Below are 16,987 nucleotides of genomic sequence, written 5' to 3' on the forward strand. Positions count from 1 at the left end.
TATCCTACTCAGGAATTTTGTTAGAATTATATAGTAGTAGGGTATATATGTATAGAGTGGATAATATTCTTTTATAATTTCTTTGCTTTGCAAGAAGAATTTTATTATATTCATTTCTCTGCTTCTTTACAGACCACAAGGGCTCATGGAGATCCCTTGAGGCATCTATGACAACTATTGTTCTGGGTTTTTTTCAGTAGTTGCATAATACTCTAAAATGAGGATATCTAAATTTATGTAAAAAGTTACTGAAACCTTATTCTGTTAGCAATACAATTTGTCTCTATTTTTTTGTTACAACAGTTTAACATGCTTGAATATATTGAATACCTATGATGTTTTATATATCCAAACGAAAGTGGTATTTATTGCATTCATATCTCAAATTCTAATAGATACTGCAAAATAATCCCAAGAAAACATACACAATTCCGACTCTCACCATCTGTTATGTGTATCCATACCTGAACCATCAGTAATAGCACAAGCTAATGTAATTAAATGTAGAGTTCACTGAGATTAAAAAGAACAAAACTGACTTGATATAGTGTGAGGGGAATATCAGAATCTTATACAGATAGTAATTTGAAAATGAGTCAAAAAGACTAATTTTATGAATTTCTCAACACATAGAAGCAGCAGATTCAGTACACAAAAAGCAAGAAATTCTTATTCTATGCATTTCAGAAGGCAAGCAAGTAACTATTATTTAAAAAATATATGTGTGTGTGCTAGCAGAAAAGGCAGCTCAGATAGAGAAGGGAACATCAAACAAAGGGTGTTGGGAGGATCCTCCCAGGATGGGAGATGCATGCTGAAAGTAGACTATAGACTAAACATGATTGTCACCCATTGCCTCTTTTGCAAACCACAACACCCAAAAGGAGAGAGAGAACAAAAGGGAATGCCCTGCCACAGAGGCAGGGTGGGATGGGGGGGTGGATTGGGGGTGGGAGGGATACTGGAATCCGTGGTGATGGAAAATGGGCACTGGTGGAGGGATGGGTATTTGATCATTGTATAATTGAAACCCAAGCACAAAAATTTGTAAGTCTACAACTGTACCTCATGGTGTCTCACTAATAAAAATTTTTTAAAAATATGTGTGTATATATATATACATATATATAAATTCCTATCTTTGCAACTAATTTCAGAGAGCTTATATTTTTTAATATATTTTTAAGACAAAATAGAAAATTCACAAGACAAATTTCAATATAAGAATTATTTTTTACTGAGATACTTTTCTAAAACAAAACATGTTCATTAGTAAACATCACAAAATTAATAAATTTTTATAGGTAAAGACTCTTATAATTTTGTTATATCATCAAATACTCATTAATATGTATTTCCAAAGCTATGTCTATTCTGTTTGTTCATAACTTTAGTTTTTCAAATATTTCCTGAATATTCTAGAAAGTAACTACCAAATCAATTTACTATATTTTTAAGATTTTAAAATTAATTTTTATTGCAATTGCATTTAATTTACAGATTAACTTGTGAAGAATTGAAAACTTCCTAATTGACTCTTCAAGGATGATAGAGTATCTTTATACTTATTTAATTTTTCTGTGCGACTAATATTTGAGTCTCTTTAGCAGCTTGGGGGAGGAATGGTAGGTCTAACTTAAATAAGAATTAGATTTATCTTTCATATGGACATTTCTTTTTCATTTTCTTTTTCTGGGTTTTGAAGTGCTCAGGGCTTACATCTTGGCTCTGTGCTCAGAGTTCACTCCTGGCGGGGCTTAGGGCTCAATATGGGATATCAGGTATAGAACCCGTGACTGTTTAAGGCAAGAACCCTCCACTCTCTGGTATCTCTCTAGCCCATGTGTACATTTCTTTGTATTTCATGCTATGTGTAGATAATTTCATAGAACGATAGTCAATTTTTCTGTACGATCAGACCGGAGGAGATACTAACATCTGGAAACATCTCTAAGGAAAAAACATCTTTAATAAAAATGTTCTCAATAGAATTTAGACCTCAATTAAACATTTTCTTCTACTTATTATCATTGTTTATCCCAAGAATATCACAGATATTATTAGACTTTTTATTAAATGTTATTAAAATTATAAATTTGAAAATAAGTTTGTGTTAATGTTTTCCTATAACTTTGTCACAAAGTGTTTAGTTTATTTTCATTTATTCAAAAATCAATAAACTTTAAGTAAAATTTAACGTTTCATCTTTTTTTATGTTTCATTTAGACCTTTGTAAATTGTATACTATTTACATATCCAGAGAGATATGTTGTAGTTCACAATAATACCCGCAAGTTGTTTTGCTCATAATTATTCCTGCACCACAAAAAATACTGAAAACAGAAACAGCAGAAGTAATAGAAAAAAAAGCTTTGTTTTATCCATTGTAGCTTAAAAGTTTTTTTATGACCTGAGGCCATTATATCTTTTAGGTTTTTTTTTTTATTTATTTGGGTTTTTTTGCTTTTTGAGTCACACCCGACGATGCACAGGGGTTACTCTTGGTTCTTGGCTCTGGACTCAGGAATTACTCCACACGGTGCTCACGTGACCATATGGGATGCTGGGGATTGAACCGGGTTCGGCCTCATGCAAGGCAAATGCCCTACCCACTGTGCTACCACTCCAGCCCCTTGAGATTAATTGAAAGCTTTTGATTTGCCACCAAATAATCTTTTTGAAATCAATTTAACTCCTTTCCAGTAATCATATTGGTTTTCTAAAAACAAATTTTTATTATCTTTCAACTTTTCATCTTTTATGATTTTTTTGTTTGAACTGTCATTAAAACTGTATATGATATCACATGCATATAAATCATTGGAAAGTCCTAAAGACTTTCACTACCAAATTACTTGACAGTGTGATATGATAAAGTGATTTGCGACATGCTCATATAATTTCTATTTTTCCTGATGTGTCAGCGACTAAGATATTCTTAATCTCTAGATAAGCTGATAATTAAAGATCAGCCACATAGGCAGTTATCTATTCTCAGCAAAATATCTTGTTTTCTTAAAGACTCAGGTGTCATTCCCAGGTTTACAAAAGTTACACAATGAAGTTAGCAGAAGGCATGCTTCAGGATCTAGGAGGGGTACAAGAAGGCATCTTCACTCTGGCAGACCTCCCAGATTCTTCCCTATGCATTTCTTTTTGTCTGATTCTAACCTGTATTCTTTTATCACCGTCGAACTAATAATGAGCAGAGAGCATTGTGAACTCCTATGAGTTGTAATGAACTCTCAAACTTGAAAGTGAGCATATGAAGTATTAAGTTTGGAGACTATACAAAGTGAAAGAGTCCCTATGGAACATACAATGTGCAACTAGTGTTTGCAGTAAGGGAGGTCATGAAAACTATTTCCTCAAAGTCTATAGTTTGTCTAACTCATAATAATATCCTCAAATTAATTAATGTAATATATAAGTCAATGAAATAATTTGTATGTTATTATCTAGATATATGGGCTGGAGCGAAGCACAGAGGGCAAGGCGTTTGCCTTCTTGCATGTGGACCACCTGGGTTCGATTCCTCCACCCCTCTCGGAGAGTCCAGTGAGCTACTGGGAGTATCTCGCCCGCACGACAAAGCCTGGCAAGCTCCCCGTGACGTATTCTATATGCCAAAAACACTAACAACAAGTCTCACAATTTGTTGTGAGATGTTAGTGATTCCTGCTTGAGCAAATTGATGAACAACGGGAGGACAGTGCTACCGTAGACTGTGCTATCTAGATATATTCATATGTAAAAGATCTACCTTGAAAAAATCTTAATTGACTTTGGAAGTGCAACCAATGAACGGGAAAGGCAAGTATAGCAGTTGTTCCATTTTATGCAAGCTGTGTTGCTGTGAACACATGCATTATTTCCTCTTAAAAACATGCCTACCTCTGGAGCAATAGCACAGTGGGTAGGGCGTTTGCCTTGCACGCGGCCGACCAGGGTTCAATTCCCAGCATCCCATATTGTCCCCCGAGCACCGCCAGGAGTGATTCCTGAGTGCAGAGCCAGGAGTAGCCCCTGAGCATCGCCAGGTGTGACTCAAAAAGCAAAACAAACAAACAAACAAAAATGCCTACTATACAAATAGTTAGCATATAATAATCTATGAAAGACATTAAGCTCAGAAAGGAAACCATTACATTTGTGAGTAGTTTGAATAATTCTGAATACCTGTTAAACATAAAACCTATGCAGACTGGACCAGAGACATAGTAGGACATTTGCCTTGCATATAGCCTACCCAAGTTTGGTCCTAGGCATCCCGTATGGTCCCCTGAACACTGCCAGGAGTAATGCCTGAGTGCAGAGCCAGAAGTAACCTCTGAGCATCACCTGGCGTGGTCCCAAAACCAATCACACAAACAAACAACCCTGTTCTGGAAAATAAGAAAAAAAATTCTCTTCTGTTGTTATTACATGCTTTTTAGTTTGATAACAATAATGTACTTATTCTTGTTTTCTAGAGATAGCTTAAAGGAAGATAGTGAAGATCAATGAAACTGCAGAATTCAGCTGTGTAAGAGTGTATTTCGAATCAAGATAAACTGTTTCTCTATTTGAAGTTTTTCAAGGTTTCGTAGTGCTCAGATGTTACCAGGGATTAAAGTCTCCTGGAAATAAATACTGTAAGATCACAAAGATTGCTGATAAATAACCCACCATTGAGTTGCGAGGAAGTGGTTATTGCGAGACCATATGTGAGCTTCTGTAATACCTTTATTAATGCTCTGGGACAGACTGGAAAAGCCTTTTAATGAAATTCCAAAGATCCGAAATGAAGGTCTTTCAAACACCACAGAATTGGCCAAATTATGGATCTGGGAATTAGAAACCCGGGATGTAATTATTCACAAGGATTCAAGTGGTAACATTCAGGAAGAGGTAACGACAATCATGAGAGCAATTTTTATTTCCCCAAAGAATATTTGTCTGTGCCTGTCCTACTAATTCATTTTGTAGTTTAGATGTACTTGTGAGTCTTCAACTGTGTTCCTATATTTTTCAAAATTGCTAACAAGTTGTCTGTATCATTTGAAACTCAATGCCATAGTTAAATCTTTATTCATATATAAGTGGAATAAGAGTTGGAGTGATAGCACTGCGGGTAGGGTGTTTGCCTTGCATGCGGCCAACACGGCTGACCTGAGTTCGATTCCTTTGTCCCTCTCGGAGAGCCCAGCAAGCTACTGAGAGTATCTTGCCTGTACGGCCAAGCCTGGCAAGCTCCCCGTGACCTATTCGATATGCCAAACACAGTAACAAGTCTCACAATGTTACTGAGCCCGCTTGAGCAAATCGATGAACAACGGGAGGACAGTGACAGTGACAAGAGAAATAAAACAGAAACCAATAATTTTGATTTGGGGAAAAAATGTCATTGAGTACATTAATTATCCAACTAGATCCATTTTACACTTACACCCAAAAGCTCTTTCAGGTTATTTTTTTACAATAACACATGTGCACACATTACTGCAAAACTTGCATATCTTCAGTATCTGTTCTAAAAACTAACAGAAATCCTATATCTTATAATTTTTTATACTCCCTTTGATTTTACAACCCTTGAAATCCTTTAAGACTTGCGACCATTTTCCAAGAATAGCTGAAAATAATTTGAAACCATTTAGTAAATTGCTGCTTTTCTACCTCTATTCAGTGTCAGTCGTCAGGGTATAGCTGAAAGAGTTAAAGTCACTTCGGCTGGTATCTATTTACAACCACAGAGTGGCAAGCCCAGGGAGAACATGGCTAAGTGCATGTTTGTGGAATCAGCTGGTAGCAGCAGAATTTCAGAAAATGACTTAATGCTTCGATCATGTGCTTCGGTTCCAGGGGTTGGGGCTATTAGAATGAAGACAATATTCACAGTGTCTTACACCTTCTGAGTGTTCGACATTATGTTATCCTTCCAACTGTGAAATGAATTCTGGCTGTCCTTAAATCCCAGGAAGTAACTAAAACTGCTGTAATGTAAAGTAGGTAGCAGAACGGTAATTACTGCACACACTTAAAAATGTACCAAGCTCATTTACCCTGTGTTTTAAAAGTGATGCATAGGGTGACTAAAGTGACACTAATTAGACTCGTGGGTGATGCCATAAGACAGCATGGTCAAGAATAAGATTATTTCAGACACAGCAGGTGAACTCAGCCTTTATAATAATTTTAATTCTGGGGGGGTCAAAGGTGGTTATTAACATTGCAAACCAAAATGCCCCAAAGTATAGAGAGAGTATGGGGAATATAGTCTGCCATGGAGGCAGGAGGAGGTGGGAAATGGGGAATTTACCGGGGATGTTGGTGGTAGGGAATGTGCACTGGTGGAGGGATGGGTGTTTGATCATTGTGTGACAGTAACCCAAACATGAAAGCTTCTAACTAACTATCTCATGGTGATTCAATAAAATTTTTTAAAAAGGTGGCTATCAAACCCTAATTTTTAGACATTGGTCTTGGCAATCTAGGTAGGGTACTTTGGGGCAGTTCTTCTGAAGGCCAAGAGAAGGTATTGGCTTTTGGGTGAATCGTGGATTTTTACAGACCATCTTTCCTGAACAGGATTCAGACAATTATTTCAAGCAAAGCAAAGTCCTAGGACAATGATGATAGTGATATTCCATATAAAGTCATGAGGATTTAAAAGTCACATGCACTATAATCCAAACTCAGGCCATTTGACAATATTCTCTATAGTCTCAGTCAGCCTCTGCCTGATTTGGAATTTTTTATATATTTGGTCCTTTTTCTTCTATAGCTTAGCGTATGTAAAGGAAATTTCTAGACTTTGCTTTGACAAAGTAAATTTAAGATAGGAAAATAATATTGTGCTGGCATTTTAAAAGAGTAACACTCTGTCATATACATGACATCAAGAGTTCTCAGAAATACCAACAGATTAAAAATATATTTTATAATTGTTGGAAATAGAGGAGTATTTCTAGACATTAAGCGTGTAAGTTCTTATTTTATATGAAGAGGATTTTATGAAGGTAATAGCACAGTGGGTAGGGTGTTTGCCTTGCACGCAGCCAACATGGTCTACCGGAGTTCGATTCCTCTGCCCCTCTCCGAGAGCCCAGCAAGCTACTGAGAGTATCTTGCCCACACGGCAAAGCCTGGCAAGCTACCCGTGATGTATTCAATATTCCAAACACAGTAACAACAAGTCTCATGATGAAGATGTTACTGGGCCCACTCGAGCAAATTGATGAACAACGGGAGGACCGTGACCGTGACCATGGATTTTGTAGAGCCAGTCCAACAATCTGATTGGTCATTATCTAGGCCATCTGAATAGTTGAGCTGATCAGATTAATTGTTTACTATAACGAATCAGATTGATGTGTTTTCAAGCATATCCAGTGAGATAAAAAGGACATAATATGTGATGTATTAGCATAGGGCCTGAGTTGGTGGGGGTTACAGTTACAGAAGAGAGAAAAACTGCTGTGAGGAACTGCTGCAAAAAAAAAAGGCAGCTTTAATTCAAAGCCAAGAATCCCCTAGATTCTCTGAACCATAATGTCCATATCTTTGTTAGTTCATGAACTGTATTTTTATTTGTTATTTATTTATTTTGTTTTTTTATTTTTATTTTTTAAATTTTTATTAGTGAGACACCATGAGGTACAGTTGTAGACTTACAAATTTTTGTGTGTTATTTATTTATTTTGGAAAGTACGAAAATTTAATGGAAAGTAGAAGAGAAAACTCCCCAAGTGGGGAGGAACACAGTATAGGACTACGTTCCATGAACTGTATTTTTAAAGTAAGCAAAATATTTTAGTTCTCCTTTGAATAGGGTCATTCATATTTTTTCACCATATTGCGATTTCCAACAAGTTACTAGACATTTTCATTTCCTATTAATCGATGAGCATGCATAATAGAAATAATTACAATGCTATGTGATTTAAGTCACCAGAAAGTGTCCTGAAAATACAGTGCCAAGTGAGTTCCGGCTAGTAAGGGAACAAGTTCAAATCTCATTCCCATCTAGTTGCTTAAGTGAATGGTTAGCCTGCATTTTGTCCTCTTGATGTGCATTTCCTCGGTGGTTCTCAGGCATCCCTGATGCCATTATCTTCTGTTTGACTTGAAAATTGAGCCTGTCTCTTTGAAATATGTTAGTTGGTCTAAAAAGTGTAAGCAAACTCTGACATTAAAATAAACTTAAGTAGAGGCAAACAAATGAATGTATATGGGATAGTTGGCTGCTCCACCCCCCCACCCCACCCCACTCCCTCCCCTGACTGCCCTTTGGCTGGATATGTATCTGACAGCGCCATAATTCAGTACGTGTTCAAAGGCTACAGACTCAGCAGTGAGCACTTAAATGGTACTGTAAGTGATATCTTAACAACTTCTGTTAGCCTTAAAAATGAATCCTTGTAGGGACTAATATATCGTACAATTTTTTAAAAAGATGAATGGAGAAAATAGCCTGACTTTTATAGAGTGTTCTTCCCATAATAGCTAGAATTTGCGATTTGCCTGCATATCCACATAAAATGGTTTCTGGAGTAGCAGTACTACAGCTTAAAGAAACTTCTGGTGTCTAGGCCTCAAGAAGAATGTATATTTACTTCACATAAAAGATCAAATTCCAGTAGGAAAATTACTTTTCTAACATTTCTTGAAGAGTTTTCGAATGTTTCTGTACTTTGCTGCTTTTGTGCATGTGTGTGTGTGTTTGTGTGTGTGTCTGTGTGCATATGTGCTTGTGTGTGTGTGTGTGTTTAACATAGCTGTACCTGATTGCTTTATTTTTTTCAAATTAAATGATTTTTTAAATCTGTGTGATAATTTTCAGTTTATGCTTTTGTAAATTATTTAAAAAATTTTCAATTAGCAATAATCGTGCCTGGGATAAACCTCATTGGCTATGATACTGCCACTGTGCAAAGCTGGAGCGATAGCACAGCAGGTAGGGTGTTTGCCTTGCACGCAGCCAACATGGCTGACACGGGTTCAATTCCTCCACCCCTCTCAGGGAGCCCGGCAAGCTACGGTGAGTATCTAGCCCACACGGCAAAGCCTGGCTAGCTCCCCGTGACATATTCAATATATTCAATATGCCAAACACAGTAACAAGTCTCCGGATGGAGATGTTACTGGGCCTGCTTGAGCAAAACGATGAACAATGGGAGGACCATGACCATCATTCAAAAATTTTATTTTGTCCCACTCTCTGTGGTGTTCAAGTCTTTCTCTTGGTTCTACACTCAGGGACCACTCTTGGGGTTGTGCTTGGGGGTGTTCTTGAGGATTGAATACAAGTTGACCAAATGCAAAGCAAACAACCTACCTACTGTTATGATTAACTTTTTTTTTTTTTGGAGTCGGGGGACATACTGCTGGTACTCAGGGCTTATTCTTGGCCCTGTGCTCAGATATCACTCCTGCAGTGATTGAGAGGATCATCTGGGGTTCTTGGGATTGAACCCAATTTGACCATGAACTAGAGAAGTGCCTTACCCCATGTACTATCTCTCTGGCCCTTCACTTAGAGTTTTACATTGATGCTAAATAAAAATACATCATCCACTGTCCACTGTCCTCCCGTTGTTCATCGATTTGCTTGAGCGGGCCCAGTAACGTCTCCATTGTGAGACTTGTTGTTACTGTGTTTGGCATATTGGATACGTCACGGGTAGCTTGCCAGGCTTTGCTGTGCGGGTGAGATACTCTGGGAGCTTGCCGGACTCTCCGAGAGAGGCAGAGGAATTGAACCCGGCTCGACAGGGCCAGCTGCACGCAAGGCAAATGCCCTACCTGCTGTGCTATTGCTCCAGCCCATACTAAGAGGGAAAAAATGTCAGTTAAATTGAAAGCATCACACTGAGACTATTATTTTAATCAGAATTTTATCATTATTTTCTTTTGAAATGTTTGTTATCCGATTGAAGTGAAATTCAATTCAGACAGAATTAACCATTGTTAAGTGAATAATTCAGTAGTTCTGGGGGCATTTACAATAATGTTCAATCCTCACCCACCTCTGATTTTAAACCATTTTTTATTGCACCCTTAGGACCCACCCCACCATTATCAATCACCTGTCATCCTCTCTGTCCTTCAGCATCTATCAATAACTAATCTATCTCTGTGGATTTATTTTGGGTATTTCATCTGAGTAGAATTGTACTTAGGTGACTTTTATATCTAAAGTCTATTATTTTCCTTTATTTGGGTGGTGGGGTTTAGGGACACATCTTGCCTTGCCCCAGGCCTGTTCCTGACTCTTTGCTCACCAATCACTCCTGGCAGCACTCTGGGGAATGTATACAGGATCAGAGACCAAACCTAGCTGGCTGCCTGCAAGGCAAGCACCTCTCCAGCTATTCTAGTTTTCCAGCTTTTTGTTAATTCTACTAAAGCATTGTTTTATAAATTAAAAAGTGGAGAAAATAAAAAAATTTAAAAGGTAAGGATATTAAATATTCACTCCTTAGTTAATTTCTGGGTTCAAGTGTATGGTGTCTTTTTTTCCCCCAAATCTTCCAACAGTTTATTAGAAAGAATGTAGACATTAAAAAAAATGTCCTGAACATAAATTGAGGTTTTCAGCCCTGATATAAGCTGCATTTAAAAAAGATTAAAACTTCAATAGTGCATCAACATTTTTTCACTCATTTGCCATACTGACAGTGCCAATACAAATTTGGGTTGAAATATACAGATTCTTAAGCAACAATGTACAGCGTTTCTTTGTCCTTTCTGCTAAATGATGTAAAAGTTTAAGGGTCAAACAATACCAAATGTACAGTCTTCAAAAACCATCTAAATAGGCCATACACTAGTTTTAGCTAAGATACATCTGGAACACTAGTGATTACTTACATACAATAATGAAAATTTCTAAAAAAATAAAACTTTAGTGAAACCATCCTGAAGGACATACCAGAGGAACAAGGTTACCAATTTATGGTATCAACCAATTTGTTTCAGCCATTTTGAGTCCATGTTCTAAAATCTAGTTATCATTCCCTAAGTCAAGAGCTTCCAGACATGTCAGTTATCTATGTTATGAAGTAAAGGAAACTTAGGTGAAATGTTTTGTCATAACCACTATCAATTGTGTAGGACCTCAACGTGTCAGAGAAATCTGGGAAATGTTCATGCATAAGGATATTGCCTTATCTGATTTAAAATTGCCACATACAATGGTACATATCAACCCTCAGTGAAGTCTTTTTTTATAAAAAAAAACAAACAGGTTGAAAAATGGGTTAAGGAGGCAAATACAGCATCTGCCTTTAGCGATCTACCAACTCAGGAATTCTCTCAATTGTGAAATCTTGCAGAGAAGCAATTTTTTTCTTTCTCAAATTCCGGTCATGACAACATTCCTTACTGCAGATCAGGCATTTTTTCATCATCAGCGATAGCACAGCGGGTAGGGTGTTCACCTTACAAGCGGCCAACATGGCCGACCCGAGTTCGATTACTCCGCCCCTCTCAGAAAGCCCAGCAAGCTACCAAGAGTATTCGATATCCCAAACACAGTAACAAAGTCTCCAATGGAGACGTTACTGGGCCCGCTCGAGCAAATCGACGATCAACGTGAGGGCCTTTACCTTTACCTTTACCTTTACTGTCTTGTGAACCATCATCTGCTCCATCTACTTCTGGCAAATCTACATCCTCATCACCACCCATGTTGTTCGTCATCCCAGAGAAATGGTCAAAATTAGACATGTCTTCCTTTAAATTATCTTCCCAATCTTTCCAATTATTGAAGTCCACGCTAAGCCAATTAAGCTTCGCACTTTCTTTTGTTAACCTTGGCCATGGCTGGCCAGATTCTCCTTTTCATAAACAACATAAAATTGACCTATCTGTTCCTTTATACTTGGAATCATTTGGGTCAATACAGTGAAAAAGATCAATTTCATTTAAATGTTTAAAATTATCACTTCCTCCAGGACAGCTGAATGTAAGTTTAGATTTGTCAAAGTTTACATTAGCATCTTTACTGAATTTACACAAAATTCAATGAAGACATAGTCCCTTCGATCAGACCATTTTGCAGATGCAGGCTGCATCGTGAAGAGGCAGGGAGGGCCAAGCGGGAGGGTGGGCCACTCCAGTGGCTGTGGGCTCTGTATGGTGTCTTCTTAAAAGAATTCTTTTTAGTTATGATTTCACTTTTAATGTGTCTACTTTAATGGAGGTAAAACCAGTTTACAAGAGTGTGAGTGTTTATGTGTTTTAGGGATCCAGTGTTTCTGTACGACTTGCATGACCTGAGTACCCCCCCCCCCACCGCTATCCACAGGCACTTTCCTGTACCCTTCCTTAGATTCTGAAACTGAATTCTGTTCCCCCTTTCATAGGACATTATCTATACCCTTGCTTTATCTCTGATCACCTATGAGTGGGATTGCTTTTGTTTGGCTAAGAAGCAGGATTTATGGTGGGTCGGTGAGTTGAGGTGTTAAGAGCTGAGGTGGAGAACATGAGGGCCAGGTCCTGGGAGTTCAGTGCCCACCATAGATCGGTTGTGTATTTGCCCCTATAGCCATTTTTTGGCCACCAAACATTTCCACTCTCGTCTGCATTAAGGTTGCCGAAGCTCTAATTCTAGCAATACAGCTCTTTTGGCAGTCAGAGAACTTGAACTTGCCCCAGTAGTAGATCTTCAATCAGGGGCTGGAGCGATAGCAACAACGGGTAGGGCATTTGCCTTGCACGTGGCCTACCTGGGTTCGAATCCCAGCATCCCATATGCTCCCCTGAGCACCGCCAGGAGTCATTCCTGAGTGCAGAAACAGGAGTAACCCTTGAGCATCACTGGGAGTGACCCAAAAAGGGAAAAAGAAAATTAAAAATCTTCAATCAGACGCTCCTTCTTCTGTTTGAAGCTTAAGATTGGGGGCAACATGAGAGTAGGTATGAACGCCTACTGCCGAGGACTGTCTCCATGGTCACTTAGAACAGCCCTTACAAGCGTCGGTCTCTCCCAAGGGTGCTGCTTGCTGTTTGCAGTCCGTGCACACTGGGTTCCACAGGGCTGCACTTGAGTGACATCATCTGTTATCTTTCACCTTCGTATTTCACTCAACACAACCCTTTCCAGTTTCATCTATGGGAAAGAAAAAGGCAGAACTTTAATCTTTTCTTATAACTGAGTAGTATTTTATTATATGTAGATATAACGAAACATTTTTTAATCCTCTGATAACACTGTACAGAGATGCTGCCAGTTTCCACATCTTGACTATGGTAAATAGCATTGAAACGAATACAGTGTTGAATTAGTGTGCTCCTACTCTTCAGAAAGATATCTAGGAGTGGAATTGCTGGACCATATGATTCACTGTTAGTTCTACTGTTCGTTCTTGGAAAAAATCCTCAAATTTTCATAGGGGCTGAAATATATACATTCTAAAAACAGTGAAAGAGGGTTCCTTTGTAATACTTCCCTGTTAGTGCTGGTGTTTCAGCAGTTTTTATATGAAACATTCTCACTGGTGTGAACTGATTTCTCATTATCATTTTGATCTTCATTCACAATAATAAGTTATAACATTTATTTTGAGAAATTTATCCCACATGTATTTTGGTTATCTGTATGTCAACTTTTGTTCTCCACTAAGTTGTTCTTCTCATTTTCTTCTTAATGTAGGAGTACTGCTGTTTATTCAGCCATTGATTAAGCTGATTGAGCTGGGCATGAACTCCACATTACTTTTTTTAAAAATTTTTTTAATTGGATAAGACCTGTTGTCTTTACTGTATTTGGCTTATCGAATATGCCACAGGGAGCTTGCCAGGCTCTGCCAGTGCGGGTGGGAAAGTCTCTGTAGCTTGCCAGGCTCTCTGAGAGGCATATATTATATATTTGTCTCTATGATTTGTTGCCTACTGTCTGAACTCCATCAGATATGGTGTAGTAATTGTGGAAAATGGGTAGTAAGCCACCAATTGTTGGAGAAAGATGAGTAAGAAGAAGCTTCTAAAATCTCAGGGCTGGGGGGAATAGAGACGTTACTGGTGCCCGCTCGAGTAATTCAATGATCAACGGGATGACAGTGATACAGTGATACAGTGATAATTGGATATCCATGATATAGACCATTACAAAGCTGTTCATAATTAGGTTTCAGTCATACAATGACCCAGCACCCATCTCTCCACCAGAGCACACCTTCTACAACCAATATCCCTTGTTTCCCCACCACCATCTCCCACCCTCTCACCCCCTACGCCCATAGAGGGAGGTACTTTCTTTCTTGCTCTCTCTCTCTCTCCTTTTCCTTTTATGCATTATGGTTTGCAATACAGGTGCTAAGAGGTCATGGTGTTTGTTCAGGGCACTGTCCTCCCATTGTTCATCGATTTGCTCAAGTGGGCCCAGAAACGTCTCCGTTTTGAGACTTGCTGTTACTGTGTTTGGCATATTGGATACGTCACAGGAAGTTTGCCAGGCTTTGCTGAGGGGGCGAGATACTCTAATAACCTGAGATTTAGCCCCCTAAGCAACACCAGTTATGAACCAAAAAACAAGCAAAAACAAAAACAAACATAGTTGATGACAAAGGAGTCAAGAACATAAAATAAAAAAAAAGGACACCCACTTCGACAAATGGAGCTGGCTAAATTGTTAGCCACTGGAAAAGAAATGAAATTGGGTCCCTATCTCACACCAAGTATTGAAGTTAATAAAAGATGGACTAAGATGCACAAAAAACATCAACTAAAACATAGATTTAAAAAAAACATGTGATATAAATTTCAGTGGTGTCTTCAATGGTTCAACTTCACTGACAAAGAAAACAGAACCAAAGATAAATAACTAGGATTACATCAAACTTAAAAGCACATGTACTGTGAAAGAAATTACTGCTACAGCAAAAGGACTCCTTACTAAGAGAAAATATTCACATATCATACATCTGACAAAGGGCCAGTATCTAAGATACATGAAGCACTTCTAAAACTCAATAATAGCAACAAAAAAACAACCCTATTAAAAAATGGAGGGAACAGGGGATATAGTGCTACCAACAGGTCAACGTGTTAGGAGAAAGTCCTGAGTACAATCAGTGTGGTTCCCGGGGCAAAACAAAACCGAAAAAGTCACCACTTGACAGAATATAATGGTTCTCGTTTATTAGGACAGGCCTTCTTGCATTTGGGTAATGAGATGGGCCAAGACTATTCAAGATCTTGGCAGCTCTGTGCTTCTGAGAATAATGTGAGTCACAGGGCAGAGTCTGCATTGATAGAGAGACTGTGGGACCTGATATTAAAGTTTTTTTTAATAGAGGAATATAATAAGCTTTGACTTTACATATATATACACGTAGGGTGATGCTAATAAAAGACTAATTTTGTTTGCTTGAATCTTCATCTATCTTTTTTTCATTAAAAATAATTTCTCGTCAAGACACTACTCTTCTAAAGGAAACTAACGGAACAGGTATATTGAAATTAAGTGTATAAGACTTCCAAGCTCAGTTATAGGAGTAAAGCAGTTCAGAGATGTCTATGTGCTCCTGATATGTGCAGAGAAAATAGCAAGCAAGGGCATATCGAATAAGAACAAAGCGTGAATCTAGACCTGATAAACGCAATGCATTTCTTTCCTACCTGCATGGAAATGAAACAAAGTCAATCACTAGAGTAGTGTGTGGATAAGAGGCTGAAGTTAGAATTCTCTGAGTTCTCTGAATGGCTGGAAACTAGAAATCACTAAACCCAGGATAAGGGAAAATTCAGAGCACACAAAGGAAAGATCTCATAAATATTAAGAAAACGATTGATTTCTATGAGCAGTTTGATTCAGCAAGTTCAAATTGTGCCCTGCCACTGGGGTATTAATTGGAAATAGCTCAAAGTCTGCAAATTTCTACAATTAGGAAAATAAATTTTGCTTCTACCTTTGGAGACATGCTGTTGTACCCATGGGAATAGTTTCCATAACAGTTTATTGCTCAACTGGTTAGTCCACAGAATTGATCAAGCATTTCTTTCTTGCCTACAAAACATATACTTTGCTAGATTTGCCTGGGATGCTGAACATGATTGGTTCTGAAGAGAGACAATGGTTAAGTGTAGTCATATCAGAAGCCTCTAGGAAGAAACCTTACTGAGTATGGTTTAGCTACAAGCTCCCAAAGACTGTGTCAGAACGAGGCTTTCCTCCTTCATTTTATTCCATGGACTTTTGTTCCTTTAAGGTAAATGATGAATCACATCCAAATGAAGCCGCTTCGTTTGGCATTGATTTCCTCTTTTCAACAACATTTCAACCCCTGTAGAAAATCTCCTTTAATCTGAAGAAATTACATTAAATTCAGATGATGCTTGTAATCAGGTTTGAGGACTCAAAGTTGAACTGCTTGCAGTCTTCATTTTTCAGGAAATACGTGTGACCTTTTCTGAAAAGCTTTAGTTGGTCATTTCAGATTTCCCTTCTTTTCCTGTCTCATCAGGGTTCCTTTTGCCTCATCCCTCTCATCTTTGCTTCCTGCCTTCCCCTGTGCTAAGTACCAGAACACTTACTCTCTGGGGAGAGGGTGTTTATCACTGCTGATGGGGATCTAGTATCACCAGGAGACTGGAAGAGGGCAGTTAGCACAAGAATAATAATGGAGGGTTTTCTAGCATGAAGAGGGACTGAGAGAGGAGCCTGCACTATGCAATTTACTTGAGTCATGTACCGCTTGACTGTTTGATGTTCAAAAGCCATAGTAGACGTGCCTTTAATCTCTACACATGTAGGGTTAGCAGCAGTTCTTAGCAGAGCATTAGTTCAAAGGGGAGAAATGCGATACCCAACAACAACAACACCAACAAAATCCAATACATGCTTAGAGGGTCTTAGCAGTCAGAGGTTTCTAAAGGGATTGTTCTACATGAAGACACAAGCTGAGAACAGCCCATTAGAAAAAGTTTCATGATAGATAGAGTTTCTGACATGGGCAGAAGGCAAAACATGCTGTTTCTGTGCAGAAGATTTATGGTT

At 38.3% G+C, this 16,987-nt stretch overlaps 2 pseudogenes; both read right to left on the bottom strand.

Annotated features, from left to right (window-relative positions):
* The window catches only part of LOC130044750 (prostaglandin E synthase 3-like), a 63,589-nt pseudogene extending 51,530 nt beyond the window's left edge, over nt 1-12,059 (bottom strand).
* Nucleotides 8,795-8,920, bottom strand: LOC130044759 (uncharacterized; annotated as a pseudogene).
* Nucleotides 12,060-16,987: the final 4,928 nt, after the last annotated feature.

The sequence above is a fragment of the Sorex fumeus genome, unplaced genomic scaffold (genome assembly GCF_029834395.1).
Source record: "Sorex fumeus unplaced genomic scaffold, SorFum_2.1 ptg000124l, whole genome shotgun sequence".
Taxonomy (NCBI): Eukaryota; Metazoa; Chordata; class Mammalia; order Eulipotyphla; family Soricidae; genus Sorex; species Sorex fumeus.